The sequence below is a fragment of the Hermetia illucens genome, chromosome 1, assembly GCF_905115235.1.
Source record: "Hermetia illucens chromosome 1, iHerIll2.2.curated.20191125, whole genome shotgun sequence".
Taxonomy (NCBI): domain Eukaryota; kingdom Metazoa; phylum Arthropoda; class Insecta; order Diptera; family Stratiomyidae; genus Hermetia; species Hermetia illucens.
In genome coordinates this window covers 156,555,823-156,570,488 of record NC_051849.1, presented here as the reverse complement: position 1 = coordinate 156,570,488, position 14,666 = coordinate 156,555,823, and the positions used below count along the sequence as shown (strand labels likewise).

At 43.5% G+C, this 14,666-nt stretch overlaps 1 long non-coding RNA gene and 1 other non-coding gene across 2 annotated transcripts; one reads left to right on the top strand and one right to left on the bottom strand.

The window, feature by feature from the left end:
- Window positions 1-3,836: 3,836 nt before the first annotated feature.
- LOC119646774 lies at window positions 3,837-4,626 on the bottom strand. Its single transcript, XR_005248772.1, has 2 exons — window positions 4,496-4,626; window positions 3,837-4,391 (listed from the first exon to the last, which is right to left on the bottom strand). It is a non-coding gene; the product is annotated as an uncharacterized LOC119646774 (long non-coding RNA).
- Window positions 4,627-4,749: 123 nt separating this feature from the next.
- On the top strand, window positions 4,750-4,821 carry Trnat-ugu. Its single transcript has one exon. It is a non-coding gene; the product is annotated as a tRNA-Thr (tRNA).
- The last annotated feature ends 9,845 nt before the right edge of the window (window positions 4,822-14,666 follow it).

Below are 14,666 nucleotides of genomic sequence, written 5' to 3'. Positions count from 1 at the left end.
ATTAGGTGCCACTTGGGTCGCTTGTGACACTGTTGGGGCAACAGATTTCGACTTGCCCTTGGAATTTTGTTCCTCCTGCTGCGATTTGTTGTAGAGCACTCTAATTGCTCTCACCATATTTTTTATGGCTTGGTGGACGTTGTGTTTGTCCTTGATGAACTCAGACAGCTCCACTATTTTTGCACCAAGCTGTGTGAAGGGTAATTCCTCTGCTTCAGGGCTCTGCTCTCCATGATGATTCCTAACCAGATTACTACATTTAAATACTCCTTCACATTTGGCATTCATTGACCTTCCCTCCGTTTTATCTTTTTTGATGTTTGGCATTGGCGGAGATCTCAAAGTTGACGAACTTCTTCTGAATGGGTCCTTTTCCTGGTCCTGGAGTACCTCCTGTTGCTGTTCCTTTTGAATATGTGCGGTCGATGTTGTTGCTGTTTTTGTTGTCCAACGATGTGCTTTCAATTCACCCTTCTTCGGTTTTGTTACTGGTGTCCTTGGTAGAGTGGTACTTCGCTTGAACGCATCCTTTTCCAAATCTAAAACACTTGTAGCATTAGATGCCACGGTGGCCAAGTTGTCCACCACCGAGGCACTGCGGTCGAGGGATATCGACGACCGGGAGCCCGTTTGCTCACTCCCAAAAGCCGCCGGTACTGGGGTTCCGAGCCCCTGCACCGTAAGTTTACTCCTTCTCTTGGAAGGGTGGGGAGCGCGAGGGGTTGAAAGTGATCACTTCTTTAAGGGGGCCATTCGCAGAAACTACCAAACCGAAAAATCTGAAAAAAATCAAGAGGCTGCCACTATATGGTGCCTAGGCTCCGAAATACCTTCCATACCGATATCTGTTTAAATAAAGTTAATAATAGTATATTACTACAATTTTTTGTAATTGGTTAGAAACCCCCCTTAAGTTCATCCTAGTACCATGAAATTTTGCAGTAATATAGGCTATAATATAGAACATGATCTTACCAAGTTTGGTGGAAATCGCACTATTACTAACAAAGTTATAATACCTCAAATTTGTTGCTTCTTTGAAAATTGAAGACTATGAATGTCAATATCACCCGAAAGTGGATACTCTCACATAATATATGGATATATTACGTGCTACGTACTAAGAAATACACAAAACCTTTCGTACCTGAAGCGTCCAGCTTCCGGTTTCCCGACTTGTTTCTCCTTAAATCGCTCGAACTTATACGAAATATCAAGTGGGTCCTCCATTTTTAGGAATTGAGGATGTCAAGGGAGGGATCCCCAAAGGCCTTGAATATTTGAAGCAGAAGAAATATTGACTGAGGATGTGATCCGTCGTGAATCTTCACTATATTTATTTATGACTGCTTTATTTGTGATTTTTTTTTTATTTTCAGTTCAGCTTCGAGTGCCTTTTCCGATAGGTTTGCGTGATATCCGTGTTTTCCAGATTCCAATGCGGTCCCACGCATAGGTTTAAGGACCCATGCATAGGGTTAAGGACACGTAAAATGGCACATGAGATATCGCAGTGGCCTAAAGGACCCCCCCCACATAACCTGGCTATCGCCCGGGGCGACTAAGACCAACTTCGATGGTGTTTGGACGACGCCACATCCCTTAAGTCATCATGAGTTTGCTGCTAAAATCCACGGAAAATGCAATTAGTGTCAAATACCCTGACAATAAAGAAGGACTGAAAAGAGAACGCTGCTCGAGTCTTTGCGTTTCAGAAAAGGATTATGTTCGCAATTTTTGGGGAGCAGTTTTGAGTCTCATGAAAAAAGTCCTTTTAGGAATATGTTGACCATATTTGGTGTTGGTACAGTACCCTGCGGTTTTGAACAATTTCAACAGATTCTTCCTCTCCCTTGGCATCCTGCAACGACCCTTCGAATTGTTCACACTAGTAATGACGAAGCACAGGCGTGCAATTTGATAAAAAGCGCTGTTTCCGATAGTGGCCATTTGGGGAAGAAAGGGAAACCCTGGGCACCTGCAAAGACCAGCAGAAAATGGTGCTGTAAGTGAGTGTGGTCATTTTCCATTCACTTACAATTTAGTAAACGGTAATTGAGTTTTCTTCCTCTCTTTGCAACTGTACTTGAACCTTCTAACCAGGACTTACAATATGAATTGATTTGCTTATTATTATTTATCATTGATTATAGTTGATTGTATGTATGTAATGGAGGTTATGAAAATAAGATTAGTAGTCTTTAGTTTTCAATTTCATTATATTAGTATTTTGACTGACTTTTAAGTGGTGCACCGCTGCAGTTAAAATAGAAGGAGGATTAAATTTCTTCACATTTTGGTGGTCTATTTTGACGAAAATTGGTTGGGGAATAGGGAGGAACTCTGAGAGATGGCATTTGTAGGAATACGGATAGATTAGTATGCAGTTGTTTGGCGTGGATGTGAAATTTCGACTATGACACTACAACGATTATTGGATGAGGTGGCGAGTGAACGGCGGCGGTAGCGGAATCTCCTTAATCTTTTTTTGACGCCACTGCGAATAAGGGTCTCTTTCGTATCATAAATTTATTTGATGCAAAGCGGATTACTGGACTGGCAGAACTAGATTGCAGGGAGAACTCATTCGTTTGAGAAGCAAGTGAGTGTGATGAAGGCTAAATGTAGATTGCCCAAGGAGACGCAGATCGGGTTGCTTAATGCGTCTTTAGTATCGGTCTTGACCGAGTGAGAGCTCGACTACTCTTTTTGTTAGCCCACTTCGAAAACGCGAAATATAGAGGGCTACACACAGGTCGCCCTCCCAACCAAAAACTTCTTGACGTTATAAGAGCAACTACCGAATCAGGGGGGGGGGGGATTACACAACGAGGAACCCGTCAACGACAAAGGAATAATGATTTGCGGATTTTCTCATGGAACATTCGCTCCCTGTACAGAGATGAAGCTGCCGAGCAGCTAGCCGATACCCTGTCCCAGCATAAGACTGATGTAACAGTGTTACAGGAAATGCGTTGGGCAGCGACCGGTTTCCTGGAGAAGAGTCACTACACCATATATTATAGTGGCCATCTAGTAAACCATGTGCTCGGAGTAGGTTTTTTAGTCAGCCAAAAAAAATAAACTTGCTGTTATCGGCTTTCAAAACATAAGCGAACGGCTTTGCACTCTGCTTTCGCTAGGCAAATTTGGAAATATAAGCCTCTTTAATGTTCTCGCCCCTACAGAGGAGACTGCAGAGTCGGAGACGGATACCTTCTACGAGGCAGTAGAAAGAACCCTCGAAGCCTGTCCCAGATATGATATCAAAATCATGCTTGGGGACTTTAACAGCCAAGTAGGGAAGGAGCCCGTATTCAGGCGATACGTTGGCTCCCATAGCTTACACGAAAAAACAAATGATAACTGACTGCGAATTATTCAATTAGCGGTGTCACACGAAATGGTTGTTGGAAGTACCTGCTTTGCTTTGCGGTCCACAAACATACGTGGGTCTCTCCAGACGGGATCATTTTCAACCAAATTGACCACGTGTTGATCGAACGCCGCCACCTCTCAGCCTTGATAAATGTCAGAACATATAGGGGGGGCCAATATAGACTCGCATCACTATCTCGTTAGCAGGGCTCCAAGCTCGAATAACAACACCACCTAGAATCCCCTCTGACAATCAGGTGAGAGATAACACTGAAGACATCCACAACACAGCCCTCGCAACACCTATAAGAGGGAAATGGATGCCGCAATAACCGCAGTCAACAGAGATCCTGGAGATGAAACATCAACGAATGATCTTCACAATCACCAGGGTGCCGATGGAGCCGTGGCGCAGCAAAGGTCGGGCGGTGGAGGACCTACCAAGGAAAGACTACACGTATACGTAAGAAGTTTATTGTTGGCATTACAGTGTACGTTACAATGTATGCCAGAAGGAGAAGGGCTGCAGAACTAGAGCACTCTGTTGAAGTGTTCAGTAAACCAATTTTTATAAAATTAATTAATTTCATAATTATTGCCAATTATCTGATGTATCCTTTGCTGCTTTCATTAACTGGTATTTTAATGGTAAACGTTTTTAATTGAATATCTGCGAGTCCATATTATACACATTACTCTCCGCATTTCTGTTTTCTGTACATGTTTGCTATGTATAAGAGATGGGAATTTCGTTTATCTCGATATGAATCATTGACTCGAATCATTCGGGTTATATTTAGACCTGGTTCGCTAATAAGTTCACGGGTGCTGCCTCAACTTTCTGAACTGCTGTCAAATAGGATTTTATTGTTGTTTTACACATATATACGTATATATATGTATATTGATATTTATAACTTAACTAGAAGGTGTCACGAATTTATTCTGCGTAAAATTTGTGTAGTCACTTTATTGTTCAGCTTTGGAGTTCGATGTTTTTTTTACTCTGGTTTCTGAAATATAATTGAAATTCGGTTAAGGGTGTATTCTATCAAACTAGTTACGGAATCATAAAAAAATATTTTTGTTGGAATTTATGCACACTTATTATACTTACATATGCGCCTAAAGATTCAGATTCTAGCGTGCGTATCCCAACAAAAGCTTAAGAATGCCTAACAGCCTATCTTTATGTTCTGCTCATATCTGATGAATCAGTCGAGGGAGTGGGAAGAACTTTTCATGATTGATGATAGAGTGTTAAATACGCCTTTATAGGTTCGCCACTATCATTAAATATTTCTTATCTAACAACTGAAAATGCGTGGAGAATAATTGTGTACTTCTTATCATTTAGGAACGGTACATATCGCCTCTTTAGCTCAGTGGTAGAGCACTGGTCTTGTAAACCAGGGGTCGTGAGTTCAATCCTCACAGGAGGCATGCGATTCCCTTATTTTTGGTTATATTTATCTTTAAGTTTATATTGAGTGTTCTGATAATATAAAGCAAAGAAGCGATCTTTCTTAAATACTTATTGCACCAAACTGCGTATGATAGAAATCCCAGTACAATGAATGTATCTAAACATTTTGAGGGCATGCTCCTAAAAGGTGGAAGCTTTTAGCTTCTAAACATAATTTGACTCTGAACGACTACTAAGCCAGCACAATTCCACAGAAAATCGCATCTAAATGCTGCGGGACGTAGTGCTAACCCCATCACTATTGCATAATTCAATGCATGAACGTAAGAAATATCACCATCGTTGTTCGAATCCATAAAATCACAAGTCACGAGCTTTAATGTTTTCCTCGCATTCAAGAAATGTCTTGGGCAGATGTACTTCCCTCGACATGGTCTTCTTTCGGCTGGATCACAAGTCGTGACTTCCTAAGCCTTCAGTGAAACGTTTTCGGTTGAAAGTAAGAGTAATAGCATTTGCTATGCAAGATATGTTCATTATTATTATTTGGATTCGTACTGAGGTCTTGCACAGCTATACGCGGATTTCAAGAGTTCAGGGACATGGTGGAGGCAGATATCTCTATAGACTGCATACTTAATGCATACTTGACGACAAGCAACCACAACAAACATTGCAAACTCACCATTACCATTGAATTACATCAAAGTACGCCACTTTGATACCATAAACTGATTAAAGTGTATGAATACAGCTCGAATTGTTTTTTACTGGAAACTGTTGTGCCTGATTATTATAGACCACTTCAAGGGCACGAATTTTGCAATAGACAGACCGAGGAAAACAATTCAGTGACAATTGGTCACTCATTGAACGCGACCAGAAGGTAATCTTAGTAATAAATCTATAGTTACGAGTAATGGCAGCCACATTATGGAAAATTATATAGTTTGAGATTGTATAGGAAGAAATGGTTATTGTTTTAACTCAGGCATAATTTTTGGACTGGAATAAATGAAATCACGAAATTCTGCTACTATGTCATTGTTCCCGGAGTTATTAGGGATTAACTATTTAACACTTGATAGATGGAAGGCCAGTTTGAAGTGAACCAGCTTAACATGGTTCCAGGAACTTTTACTCTTAAGCGGTGCATCATGATTTAATCACATCTTTGTCATGGTAGTTGGCTTTTGAACAACAGCCTTGAAAGGCGGGTGGGAAAAGAAGGAAATTATTTCCCCGATTTGAAATTTTTTTGAAGGAGTTGCAATAGGCATTTTAAAACAAGTCGGAATACCGGAAGCTCGCGCTTCGGGTATAAAGGTTTTGTGTTCCTCTTATGTAAGAAATTTCAACACACATTTCTCTATACATATATAGCTACAAATCCAACATAATCCTTCAATCCTTCAAACTACGAGACATACGTACATATTACGCTCACCATAAACAAACAAACTGCCTATTTCCGAATACTGTACACATATATGCACATATATCAATTGATCGTACCCATATTTCCGATTTACTTCTTATATCTATCTGAATTACCCGCAAAGTTCATTAGCACGCATATACTATTTACCTACATACACACATGTCTGGTTGGAGTAATTGATATTCACATACAAATGATTAAAAAACTAAAACAAAATAATTCTTTGCGACCCCATCCATAACAACTCATTTCGTTGTGGTATTGACGAAATGATATGTGATGATGACGTCACGAAATTCACAAAAAATGGTAAAGTTTTACCCCCTACAACTTTGTTAATAATAGTTTGATTTTCTTTAAACTTGACCAAATTGTGCATAATGTTCTTCATTATATGCATGCCAAATTTTGTATTTCTGGGATGAACATAAAGGGGGTGCCGGGTAAATTTCTAAAATGTGGAAATATACTATTATTAACTTTATTTGTGCAAATATCGGAACCGGATATATTTTGAGGCCTAGATTTCGTAGAGATGCACCACTGTGATTTTTTTCAGATTTTTCGGTTGGATAGGTTCCGAGAACGAGACCTGTTACACTTTTTGGGGGTCATATTTTGAGCCCTCACTCCCCTATGTTTCACCCAATATCAAATATTGAACCAGTTTCGAAAAGTACTAATTGAGACCTTTCATTTGATACCCCACATGGCTTCATTCTGTGAAAAAAAAATTTTTACCCTCCATTCACATGTATGGGGAGCCCCCCCCCCCCCCCCCCCCCCTTAAACTTAACACAAAATGGCGCCACTTACTGCATGTAAAGGGAACACCAGATTACATACTCTCACCAATTTTCGTGATAATCGGTCTAGCCGTTTCCGAATGAATCGGGTGTGACAGACAGACAGACAGACAGACCTGTGAGGAGTGGCCAGATCTCCCATCAGGCGCGACCCCAGCTGGCGGATAGGGGCATACCTATTGATGTGTAAATATGTGTTCATGTACTTTACTTTTTTGATTGTGCATGGGCTAGTGTTTGCTCATCTCTGGTGCGCGGACCAAAATGGCTATGGGAAGGATACCCAGAACATAAAACCACCATGGAAGACGAGAGAAGGAGGAAACTTACGGTGCAGGGGCTCGGAACCCCAGTACCGGCGGCTTTTGGGAGTGAGCAAGCGTGCTCCCGGTCGTCGATATCCCTCGACCGCAGTGCCTCGGTGGTGGACAACTTGGCCACCTTGGCATATAATGCTACAAGTGATTTGGATCTGGAGAAGGAAGTATTCAAGCGAAGTACGACTTTACCGAGAACACCATTAACAAGACCAAACAAAGATGAACTAAAAGCAGCTTTTTGGACAACAAAAACCGTGACAACACCCACCGCACATGTTCAAGATGCTCGACAGCAGGAGGTGCTCCAGGAACAAGGAAGAGATCCATTCTAAAGAAGCTCATCAACTTTGAGATCTCCACCAATGCCAAAGACGATGAAGGATAAAGTACAGTCCAAAAGTGATGGACCATGTAAAAGGAGTAACCCTGCCGGGACTTATAGGGAGCAGAGTCCCGATCCGGAGGAATTACCCTTCACCCAGCTTGGGGCAAAAATAGTTGAGCTGTCCGAGTTTATCAAGGACAAGCACAACGTGCACCAAGCCATAAAGAATATGGTGAGGGCTATTAGAGTTCTCTATAATAGATCACAGATGGAGGAAAAGAATAATAAGAACACGCCGAACCCCGCTGTGCCAACAGTATCACAAGCGACCCAAGTGACGCCTAACCGTACTACCATCGAATCCCAGCGAAATAAGCGAGTACGTGAAAAAGAGGGGGATCCTTTAAGTAATCAGCAGGCGCCTAAGAGAAAAAAAGGCGGACAGGACATCCGGAAAACCATCACCAACAGGTCAGAAGGAGGAAACCGTACAGCGAATCTAGGAAACTCGACCAGCGTTGCGAAGCCTAAGACCAGCGAAAACGATGGATGGACTAAAGTTACCAACAAAAAAGCGGAACGAAAGGCAAAAGTGCAAACTTGTCCAGATGTAATTGTTATCTCCAGTAAGGGCAATCTGTCCTACGCGGAGATACTCAAAAAGGTCAAAGCGGATCCCGACCTAAAAGATCTGAGCGGAAATGTAAACCGAATCCGAAGAACCCAGAAAGGGGATCTCATGTTCGAGCTGAAAAGATCCAGCGTGGGCAAAACTGATGACTTTCGCACTCAAGTGAAAAACTCACTTGGGGAGAATGCCGCAGTGCGTGCCCAAAAACATGAGATCTACCTTCAATGTAAGGATCTCGATGAAGTAACATCGAAAGATGAAATTTGTATTGCTCTGAAGGAGCAATTCAAGTTGAAAGAACTCACCGAGGAGTCTATTGTGGGCTTACGAAAAGCCTATGGTGGTACTCAAACAGCCACAATATGAGGCAGCACAGATGTTATTGGCTGCCGGAAGGGTTCGGATTGGATGGGTTGTCTGCCGTTTAAGGAAACAAATTTCACTGAAGAGGTGCTTTAAATGTCTCATGTTTGGACACTTCGCGAAGGCATGCACCAGCAGCATTGATCGATCCGATCGATGCAGAAGGTGTGGGGAGAAAGGCCATATTGCCAGAGAGTGCAATAGGGACCCCAAGTGCCTATTGTGCGAAGTAAAAGAGGGACAGGATAACCGGCATATTGCCGGGAGTGGTAAATGTCCAGAATTTAGGAAGGCGCTCACTGCAATGAGAAAATGAGGTTTATTCAAATAAACCTGAATCATTGCAGGGTCGCTCAGGATTTACTTGAGCAGGCCACGTTCGAATCTGAGATGGAAATCGCCATCATAAGCGAACCGTATAGACACCGTCACGGTGGCATATGGGTCAAAGATTCGACTGGTGGAGCGGCGATATGGGCTTGCGGTCGACAGGCCATACAATGTACTGCAAGTCAGGCAGGCAGTGGCTTCGTGTGGGCGAAAATAAGTGGTGTATATGTATACAGCTGGTACGCCCCGCCAAGTTTGACACTGTCTGAATTCGAGCAAATGCTTGATAATCTTGTTCTCGACGCGAAGGGACGAAGTCCAAAGGTGATTGCTGGTGATTTCAATGCTTGGGCCCTAGAGTGGGGTAGTAGGGAATCAAATGCTAGGGGGCGCAGTTTATTAGAAGCTTTTGCGCAGATGGACATAGTTTTGGCTAACGAAGGTGCTGTAAACACCTTCCAGAAAGGGGGATCAGGCTCGGTTGTAGACCTGACCTTTGTCAGCCCTTCGCTGGCGCGTGGTATGTCCTGGTGCGTCAGCGAACGCTACACCCACAGCGATCACCAGGCAGTTTTCTTTGAGACATTTGTCGAACCTCAGGGCAAAGAGCTATCATGCCCGAAACCGAAAAAGATTTCAGGCTGGTCTGCAAAATCTTTGGATGAGCAGAGCTTCTTAGAGGTGTGGTTGGATCAACCTGATATAGCAGGCGCCTCTACGGAAAGAGCTGTCCATCTGGCTCAATGCATCGCCAAAGCATGTGACGCGTCCATGCCTAGGAGGTGCGCATTCCCCCGTAGAAGACCAAACTACTGGTGGAATGATGAACTGACCGGCCTTCGATCAGCCTGCCACCGAGCGAGAAGAGCGGCTCAGAGGGCGGTAGGTAGAGTCGATCAAGGGCAGAAAGAGTGCGCCTACAAGGCAGCCCGCAAAACCCTCAAGCTCGCCATCCAGCGAAGCAAGAGGAAATGCTTTAGGGAGCTCTGCTCAGAAGCGGACGTAAATCCGTGGGGGAGAGCTTATGGAATCGTGATGGGACGATTTAGAGGCCGTTCGTCTCCGCAGATCACGTGCCCCGCCCTCTTGTTGAAAATCATCCAGGGGTTATTCCCCCAGCAAGAGGAGAACACCGACACATTCCAACCACCTCTGAATGTGACGGCAATCCCGCCAGTCACCAGAGACGAGCTCCTGGAGATCTGCGGCAGAATAGGAGACAATAAAGCACCGGGTCTGGATGGAGTACCGAATAAGGCCCTTAAGCTTGCCGTGAAATCCAGGCCGGACATGTTTGCTGAGTTGTTCGAAGCGTGCATGTCCGAGGGAATATTTCCAGCGGTATGGAAGCGGCAGAAGTTGGTGCTTCTGCCTAAGCCTGGTAAACCACCAGGTGAACCATCCTCATACCGACCCATATGTCTTTTGGACACGGTGGGGAAAATGCTAGAGCGGGTAATCTATAATAGATTACTCCCAGTAGTTGAGAGCCAAGGCGGCCTTTCAGATCGGCAGTATGGATTCCGTAAAGCCAGATCAACCATTGATGCCATCAAATTGGTTACTGGCTTGGCCGAAGATGCAATCCACGGAAAGGGTAGTACCAGTAAATATTGCGTGGTAGTAACCCTGGACGTGAAAAATGCATTCAATTCGGCCAATTGGAATCTAATCCGGAAATCCCTAGCGAAGGTTGGTATTCCCGCCTACCTCGCCGCAATTGTCGATAGTTATTTAACTGAAAGGAGGCTCTGGTACGACACTGATGACGGACCGCAGGAGTACGTCGTTTCCGCGGTGTCCCGCAGGGCTCCGTATTGGGCCCACTACTGTGGAACATCATGTACAACGATGTACTTAATCTTCCCCTTCCGGAGGAAGCCACAGTGGTGGGTTACGCTGACGACATTGCACTGGTTGTTGTCGCAAAGCATCTCGAAAATGCTGAGTTATACTCAAGCGAGGCAATCGGTGCTGTCAAATACTGGTTGGAGAGCTCTGGTCTGACACTTGCGGAGGAAAAAACGGAAGCGGTCCTAATCACGAAGCGCCGGAAGAGAAATTACGCCTGTGTTAGAGTCGGGAATCATATCATCACTTCCAAGCCGGCCATCAAATACTTGGGGGTGGTGATAGACAGGAAGCTCAGCTATAAGCAACACGTACAGTATGTTTGTGATAAATCATCCACTGCCAGTATGGCCCTGGCCAGGATGATGCCGAACGTGGGAGGGCCACGGCATACCTCTTGGTTGCTTATAGCCAGGGTGGTGACCTCAATCATGCTCTATGCGACCCCAGTTTGGAGCGAGGCGTTGCGGATGTCAGTTAACACTAGCAAACTGAATTCAGTCTACAGGAGGACAGCTCTGAGGGTATGCTCTGCCTTCAGGACTGTCTCAGATGATGCAGCATTCGTCATCTCTGGAATGATGCTCATTGACATCTTGGCAGATGAGATGGCGAATATATACCATGCGAAGCCAATCTCTCCCTTATTGCAGACGAAGAAGGCTGAGAGGGAGAGATCCATAAATAGATGGCAAGAGCGGTGGGAACGCTCGGGAAAGGGTCGGTGGAAGCACAGGCTCATTCCTGCCATCAAGGAGTGGTTGGAGAGACAACACGGTGAGGTTAATTATAATCTCACCCAGTTTCTCACGGGACATGGAGGATATCTCCAATACCTTCACAAGTTTAAATTGGAGACCTCACCCGACTGTCCAAATTGCGATGGAGTCCCAGAGGACCCAGAGCATGTATTCTTCCACTGTCCGAGATTTGTGGAAGAAAGGAGGAACCTAGAGGAGACTCTAGGAGAGGTGCTGGTACCTGAAAATGGCACAAAGATGTCACCGAAGCCTGTTTTCAGCTCGGTGCTTTGTTTTGGTTAGAACTACGCAACTTTAGGAATATACAGAATATATAAGCAGCGAGAGTATCACTTTTTGGAGGTTAGATTTATAGATGCATTCGTTTGTGCCAACTGGGGCTGGCTGGCGTGAATAAATGTGAATAAACTATGCGCAGCCGTAGTAGACAAGACTGTATAAACACTTTTTGTGCGTGAAATGCGTTGAGAATAGTGAAGATGAACGTTTTGCCTTTAAAAGTTGCAGCTGCCGCCAAACCGCTGATAGAAAGGTAGATCATGGGGAATTCCTTCGGAGAGTTCCTGTTTGTATCTATAAAATAATTGCAGACATATCGATTTTGCTCCGAGGTCCACTAATTCGATATCCGTAAAAGCTGCCTGCCATCCAGACCTGCGTCATCGCGGAGGGGGCTGCCTCGTCTTCTTTTTCTACCATTGATATTGCTCTTATAGATTTTCTGGGCTAGATCATTCTCATCCATATGGGTTAGGTGTCTTGCCCACCGCAACCTGTTGAACCGAATTTTATCCACAACCAGTGGTGAATTTTATCCGCAGGTGGTGGCATCGCTCATAAATTTCGTCGTTATGTAGGTTATGGAATCGTCTATCCTCATGTAGGGGGCCAGAAATTCTTCGGAGAATTCTTCTCTCGAACACGGCCAAGAGATCGCAATTTTTCTTGATAGGAATGCAGATATCTGATAAGGATTGGCAAATATATTGTCTTGTATAATAAAAGCTTTGACCCTATGGTGAGACGTTTCGAGGGAAACAGTTTTTGTAGGCTCTCTTGGCTGCCAACAACCGGGCGTAGATTTCGTCGTCATAGCTGTTATCGGTTGTGATTTTTGACCCTAGATGAGAAAGCTGATCAACGGTTTCAAAGTTGTAGACTCCTATCTTTGTTGTTTTCGATTGATTAGTGCGATTTGATGATGTTGGTTCCTTGGTTTTTGACAATATACTTCGCCTTATCTTCATTACTGTGGAACGATCTCTCGATGCCTGCTCGATCTGGATGAAGGTAGACTGTACATCTCGAGTTCTTCTTCCCATAATGTCAATATCATCAGCATAGGCCAATAGTTGGGTGGAATTGAAGAGGACGGTGCGTCTTGCGTTGCATCTATATCACGGATAACTTTTCCTAGGACCAGGTTAAAGAGGACTCATTATAGGGCATCCACTTGTCGTAGACCGTTGTTCAATGGCCTCGAGGGTGATCCTGCTGCTATTATGTGGCCTCGTGTATTTGTCAGGATCAACCTATTCAGTCTCATCAATTTTGTCGGGATACCGAGTTTTCTCATGGCCGTGTACAGTTTTACCCTGGCTGTGCTCTCATAGCCGGCCTTAAATTCGATGAAAAGATGGAAGATGGTGCAACTGATGGCCATATTCCAACAGTTTTTCCATCGCTTGCTGAAGAGAGAAAGTATAATCTATTGCTGACTTGCCTGGAGTGAACTCTCTTTGGCATGGGCTAATGAGGTTCTGGGCCCATGGAACTATCTGGCCTAACAAGATAACGGAGAATATCTTATTGATGGTACTCGGCAACGTGATACCTCTATAATTGCTGCACTGCGTAATATCCCCTTTTTTAAGGTTTTGTGTGAAACAAAACCTTATTAGAATGGTGACGGTGTCTGTCTGTCCGTCTGTCCGTCTGTCTGTCTGTCTGTCTGTCTGTCTGTCTGTCTGTCTGTCTGTCACACCCAATTTATTCGGAAACGGCTACACCGATTGTCACGAAAATTGGTGAGAGTATGTAATCTGGTGATCCCTTTACATGCAGTAAGTGGCGCCATCTTGCGTTAAGTTTAAGGGGGGGCTCTCCGTACATGTGAATGGAGGGTGCAAATTTTTTTTTCACAGAATGTAGCCAAGTAGGGTATCAAATGAAAGGTCTCAATTAGTACTTTTCGAATCTGGTTCAATATTTGATATTAGATGAAACATAGGGGAGTAAGGGTTGAAAATATGACCCACAAAAAGTGTAACAGGTCTCGTTCTCAGAACCTATCCAACCGAAAAATCTGGAAAAAATCACAGTGGTGCATCTCTACGAAATCTAGGCCTCAAAATATATCCGGTTCCGATATCTGCACAAATAAAGTTAATAATAGTATATTTCCACATTTTAGAAATTTACCCAGCACCCCCCCTTATGTTCATCCCAGAAATACAAAATTTGGCATGAGTGTAACGAAGAATATAATGCACAGTTTGGTCAAGTTTGAAGAAAATCCAACTATTATTAACAAAGTTATTGGGGGTGAAACTTTACAATTTTTTGTGAATTTCGTGCACTCTACAACCCGCATGACGTCATCATCACATATCAATTCGTCAATACCACAACGAAATGAATTCTTATGAATTGGGTCGCAGACAATTATTTTGTTTTAGTTTTTTAGTTATTTGTCAACCAGACATGTGTATATGTAGGTATATAATATATGCGTGCTAATGAACTTTGCGGCTAGTGCCTAATTCAGATAGATATAAGACGTAAATCGGAAATATGGGTACGATAAATTTAGATACATGCATATATGTGTACAGCAGGTAATAGGCAGTTTGTTTGTTTAGGGTGAGCATGATATCTATGGCTCTAATATGTACGTATGTCTCGTAGTTTGGAAAAATATGAAGGATTATGTTGGATTTGTAGCTATATACGGACAGAGAAATGTGCGTCTCTTACATAAGATGAACACAAAACCTTTATACCCGAAGCGCGAGCTTCCGGTATTCCGACTTGT